This window comes from Acinonyx jubatus, chromosome D3, assembly GCF_027475565.1.
Source record: "Acinonyx jubatus isolate Ajub_Pintada_27869175 chromosome D3, VMU_Ajub_asm_v1.0, whole genome shotgun sequence".
NCBI lineage: Eukaryota > Metazoa > Chordata > Mammalia > Carnivora > Felidae > Acinonyx > Acinonyx jubatus.
This window is the reverse complement of record NC_069392.1, coordinates 1,484,882-1,491,212: the sequence shown is the minus strand read 5'-3', so window position 1 is coordinate 1,491,212 and position 6,331 is coordinate 1,484,882.

Sequence of the window (6,331 nt, the reverse complement as noted above, 5' to 3'; positions counted from 1 at the left end):
ACATTAGCTCAAACATACAACGAGTCCGGTTATGGGAAATAGAGAAATGTGCACCTGGGAGCAATCGGGTCTGTGGACTGAATGTCCCGGCAGCCTGTGGTTCTTCTATCAACTGGGCCACTGTCTCCTTCCCTTGATCCTCCCCAGATTCGCTTCCCTGCTGGAGACCCCTGTGGGCCTGCACCCAGACACAGCCTGAAGCACCTGCCCCAGACGTCGGGTCAATGAAGGCAATTCTGCCCAAGGACAAGTGACATGAGGCCTTGTGTGCTGGCCGCTCAGGCCTGCTAATTTGGGGAGCAGACCCACTCGGTCCTCCTGCCAGATCCCCAGGGCCACCCCCGTCTGCCGACTGAGCACCCACGCTCACGTATTTGAGGACGCGGGAGTAGGGACGTCTTCTTCCCCAAACAACCTATGTGTATCACGCAGAACAATAAATTCTCACAGGAGTCATGTGTAGGGAGTGACAAGCTGATCCTAAAATTCATATGAAAAGGCACAGGAAGAGAACAATCAGAACAATTTTGAAGAAGAAAGAGTTGGAAGAATGCTCTAGCCAATCTTAGTAATTCATATAAAGTTACAGGAATCAAGAGAGTGAGGTATCCACAGAGAGTAGAAATGTAATTGAGGGAACAAAACATACAATCCAGAAACAGACCCACAATACCATGGAAACTCACTCTTTACAAAGTTGAATAGTAATCCAATGGAGTAAGTATAGTCTGTGCGACTAATGGTGTTGGAAAGATTGGACACTCATATACAAATTGAGTATCAACCAGAAGCCGTGTACCTTTTACGAAAATACGGCAAAAGCAGACCACAGATCAAATGTTCCAAAACTGGATTGTGGCGGCACTCTGCAACTCTTTAAACTCACTAAAAATCCTTGAATGTGGTATGTACATTATACCCCGAAAAGGTGTTTTAACATATCCTTGCGCACTTATTAGAATGGCCAACATCTCAGACCTGTGACAGAGTGCTGCTGAGGGTGTGAACGAACCAGAGGTCTCATGCCCTGCGAGTGATCCTGTGACATGGTACGATTCCAGAAAACAATATGGCGGCTGCTCAGACGGTCTCTCTCTCTCTCTCTCACACACACACATGCATGCAACCCAGCCAGTTCATTCCCACATTCTCACCGGGGAAACTGAGAGCAAATGCCTATAATAAAAACACCTCTACAGGGGCGCCTGGGTCGGTTCAGGGTCCGACTTCGGCTCAGGTCATGATCTCACAGTTTGTGAGTTCGAGCCCTGCGTCTGGCTCTGTGCTGACGGCTCAGAGCCTGGAGCCTGCTTCAGATTCTGTGTCTTCCTCTCTCTCTGCCCTTCCCCCACTCATGGTCTATCTCTCCCTCTCTTAAAAATAAACAGTAAAAAAATATATTAAAAAAATAAAAAAACAAACACCTCTACAAACGAGCAGCTTTGTTTGTCATCAGCAAAACTGGAAATAACCGAACGTCCATCCCCAGCTCACTGGATCAACAAGCTGTGGTCTTTCCACACTGGCACCTGCTCAGCACCAGAGGGATGAGCCACAGACATGCAAATCCATGGACAAGGTCAAAACCATTGTTTTGAGGAAGAGAAGCCAAAGTGAGTACCAATGGCAGCACTCTGTTCACATAACATTCTAGGAAGTCGAAGTACATCATGGCGACCGCACGCAGAGCACCTGCTGCTGGGCGGCCGGCGGGTGACAAAAGGGAATGAGGGAAGTTGGGGGGTGCTGAATGTGCTCATCACTTTTTTTTTATTGTATAAGCATCATTTTATTTTTTATTTTTTATGAATGTAATTTATTGTCAAATTGGCTTGCATAAACACCCAGTGCTTATCCTCATAAGTGCCCTCCCTCAGTGCCCATCACCCACTTTCCCTTCGCCCCCACCCCCCTCCTCCCTCAGTTTGTTCTCTGTATTTAAGAGTCTCTTGTGGTCTGCCTCCCTCCCTCTGTTTGTAACTATTTTTCCCCTTCCTTTCTTCCAGGGTCTTCTGTTATGTTTCTTAAGATCTATATATGAGTGAAAAAATATGTGTCTTTCTCTGGCTGACTTATTTCACTCAGCATAATACCTCTGGTTCCATCCATGTTGCTGCAAATGGCAAGATTTCATTCTTATTACCAAATAGTATTCCATTGTATATATCAACCACATCTTCTTTATCCATTCGTCAGTTGATGGAAATTTATGCTCTCTCCATAATCTGGCTATTATTTAAAGCATTGCTATAAACATTGGGGTACATGTGCCTCTATGCATCAGCACTCCTGTATCCCTTGGGTAAATTCCTAGCAGTGCTATTGCTGGGTCATACGGTAGTTCTAGTTTTAATTTTAATTTTTTAAGAAAACTCCACAGTGTTTTCTAGAGCAGCTGCGCCGGTTTGCATTCCCACCAACGGTGCAAGAGGGTTCCTGTTTCTCCACATCCTTGCCAGCATCTGTTGTTTCCCGAGTTGTTCATTTTAGCCACTCTGACCAGTGTGAGATGGGATCTCAGTGTGGCTTTGATTTGTATTTCCCTGATGATGAGTAATGTTGAGCATCTTTTCATGTGCCTGTTGGCCATCTGGACGTCTTGTTTGGAAAAGTGTCTATTCATGCCTTCTCATTTTTCCACTAGATTATTTGTTTTTCAGGTGTTGAGTTTGGTTATGTTCTTTATAGATTTTGCATACTAACCCTTTATCTGGTATGTCATTTGCAAATATCTTTTCCCATTCCATCGGTTGCCTTTTGGTTTTGTTGACTGTTTCCTTCACTCTGCAGAAGCTTTTTATCTTGATGAGGTCCCAATAGTTCATTTTTGCTTTTGTTTCCCTTGCCTCTGGAGATATATTGAGTAAGAAGTTGCTGCGGCCAAGGTCAAAGAGGTTGTTGCCTGTTTTCTCCTCTAGGGTTTTGATGGTCTCCTGTCTCACATTTAGGTCTTTCACCCATTTTGTTTATGTTTGTGTATGGTGTAAGAAACTGATGTAGTTTCATTATTTTGCATGTTGCTGTCCAGTTCTCCCAGGACCATTTGCTAAAGAGACTGTATTTTTTCCATTGGGTGCTCTTTCCTGCTTTGTCAAAGAGTAGTTGGCCATACATTTCTGGGTTCAATTCTGGGTTCTATGTTCTATTCCACTGGTCTATATGTCTGTTTTTGTGCCAATACCATACTGTCTTGATGATTACAGCTTTGTAGTAGAGACTAAAGTCTGGGATTGTGATGCCTCCCAGTTTGGTTTTCTTCTTCAATTATTACTTTGGTTTTTCGGGTCTTTTGTAGTTCCATACAAATTTTAGGATTGTTTGTTCTAGCTTTGAGAAGAATGCCGGTGCAATTTTGATTGGGATTGCATTGAATGTGTAGATTGCTTTGGGTAGTACTGAGGTTTTAACAATATTTATTCTTCTAATCCATGAGCACAGAATGTTTTTCCATTTCTGTGTGTCTTCTTCAATTTCCTTCATAAGCTTTCTATAGTTGTCAGCATACAGATCTTTTACATCTTTGGTTAGGTTTATTCCTAGGCATTTTATAGTTCTTGGTGCAATTGTAAGTGGGATCAGTTTCTTTATTTCTATTTCTGTTGCTTCATTATTGGTGTATAAAAATGCAACTGATTTCTGTACATTGATTTTGTTCCCTGTGACTTTGCTGAATTCATATATCAGTTACAGCAGCCTTTTGGTGGAGTCTTTCAGGTTTTCCATGTAGAGTACCACGTCGTCTGTGGAAAGTGAAAGCTTCACTTCTTTGCCAATTTTGATGCCTTTTATTTCATTTTGTTGTCTGATTGCTGATGCTAGGACTTCCAACACTATGTTAAACAACCGTGGTGAGAGTAGACATCCCTGTTGTGTTCCTGATCTCAGGGGGAAAGCTCTCAGTTGTTCCCCATTGAGGATGATATTAGCTGTGGGCTTTTCATGTGTGGCTTTTATAATGTTTATGTTCTTTCTATCCCAACTTTCTTGAGGGTTTTTATTAAGAAAGAATGCTGTATTTTGTCAAATGCTTTTTCTGCATCTATTGACAAGATCGTATGGTTCTTATCCTTTCTTCTATTAATGTGATAGATCACATTGATTGATTTGTGAATACTGAACAAGCCCTGCAGCCCAGGAATGAATCCCACTTGATCATGGTGAATAATTCTTTTTATATGCTGTTCAATTTGATTTCCTAGTATCTTGTTGAGAATTTTTGCATCCATGTTCATCAGGGATATTGGCCTGTAGTTCTCCTCTTTTGTGGGGTCTCTGTCTGGTTTAGGAATCAAGGTAATGCTGGCTTCATAGAATGAGTCTGGAAGTTTTCCTACCATTTCTACTATTTGGAACAGCTTGAGAATAGGTATTAACTCTGCTTTAAATGTCTGGTAGAATTCCCCAGGGAAGCCATCTGGTCCAGGACTCTTATTTGTTGGGAGAATTTTGATAACTGATTAAATTTCTTCACTAGTTATGGGTCTGTTCAAATTTTCTATTTCTTCCTGTTGGTGTTTCGGTAGTGTGTGGGTGTCTAGGAATTTTTCCATTTATTCCAGGTTGTCCAGTTTGTTGGCATACACTTTTTCATATATTCTCTGATAATTGCTTGTATTTTGGAGGGAGTGGTTGTGATAAATCCATTTTCATTTGTGATTTCATCTGTTTGAGCCCTCTCTCTTTGTCTTTTGAGAAGTCTGGCTAGGGCTTATCAATTTTATTTGTTTCAAAAAGCCAACTCTTAGTTTCATTGACCTGTTCTACTGCTTTTTGTTTTTTGTTTGGATTCTATATTGTTTATTTCTGCTCTGATCTTTATTATTTATCTTCTTCTGCTGGGTTTGGCGTTTCTTTCTTGTTCTGCTTCTAGTTCCTTTATGAGTTCTATTAGATTTTGTATTTGGGATTTTTCTTATTTCTTGAGTTAGGCCTGGGTTGCAACATATTTTCCTCTTAGGACTGCCTTTGCTGCATCCCAAAGGGTTTGGTTTGTTGTGTTTTCATTTTCATTTTTTTCCATATATTTTTAAATTTCTTCTCTAGTTGCCTGGTTGACCCATTCAATCTTTAGTAGGATGTTTTTTAACCTCCATGCATTTGGAGGTTTTCCAAACTTTTTCCCGTGGTTGCTTTCAAGTTTTATAGCATTATGATCTGAAAGTGTGCATGGTATGATCTCAATTCTTTTGTATTTATTGAGGGCTGTTTTGTGACCCAGTATGTGATCTACCTTGGAGAATGTTACATGTGCACTTGGGAAGAATATATATTCTGCTGCGTTAGGATGAAAAGTTCTAAATATATCTGTCAAGTCCATCTGGTCCAGTGCATCATTCAGGGCCATTGTTTCGTTATTGATTTTCTGTCTAGATGATCTGTCCATTGTTGTAATTGGAGTATTAAAGTCCCCTGCAATTACCACATTCTTACCAATAAGATTGCTTACGTTTGTGATTGTTTTACAGATTTGGGTGCTTTTGAATTCGGTGCATAAACATTCACAATTATTAGCTCTCTTGATGGGTAGATCTCATAATTATGATATAATGCCCTTCTTCATCTCGTTACAGCCTTTAGTTTAAAATCTAGTTTGTCTGATGTAAGCATGGCTACTCCAGCTTTCTTTTGACTTCCGGTAGCATGATAGATAGTTCTCCATCCCCTCACTTTCAATCTGAAAGTGTCCTCAGGTCTAAAATGGATCTCTTATAGACAGCAAATAGATGGATCTTGTTGTTTGTTTGTTTGTTTGTTTTATACATTCTGATACCCTATGTCTTTTGGTTGGAGCATTTAGTCCATTTATATTCAGTGTTATTATTGAGAGATATGGGTTTAGAGTCATTGTGATGTCTGTAGGTTTCATGCTTGTAGTGGTGTCTCTGATTCTTTGTAGTCTTTGCAACACTCATGGAGTCCCCCTTAGGATCTCTTGTAGGGCTGGTTTAGTGGTGATGAATTCCTTCAGTTTTTGTTTGTTTGGGAAAACCTTTATCTCTCCTTCTATTCTGAGCGACAGGCTTTCTGGATAAAGGATTCTTGGTTGCATATTTTTCGTATTCATCCCATGAAAAATTTCCTGCCACTCCTTTCCGGCCTGCCAAGTTTCAGTGGATAGGTCTGCTACTACCCTTATGTGCCTACCCTTGTAGGTTAAGGCCCGTTTGTCCCTAGCTGCTTTCAGAATTCTCTCTTTATCTTTTTATTTTGCCAGTTTCAGAAACTATGATATGTCATGCAGTTCAATTCAAGTTACATCTGAAGGGAGTTCTCTGTGCCTCTTGGATTTCAATGCCTGTTTCCTTCCCCAGATCAGAGAAGTTCTCAGCTA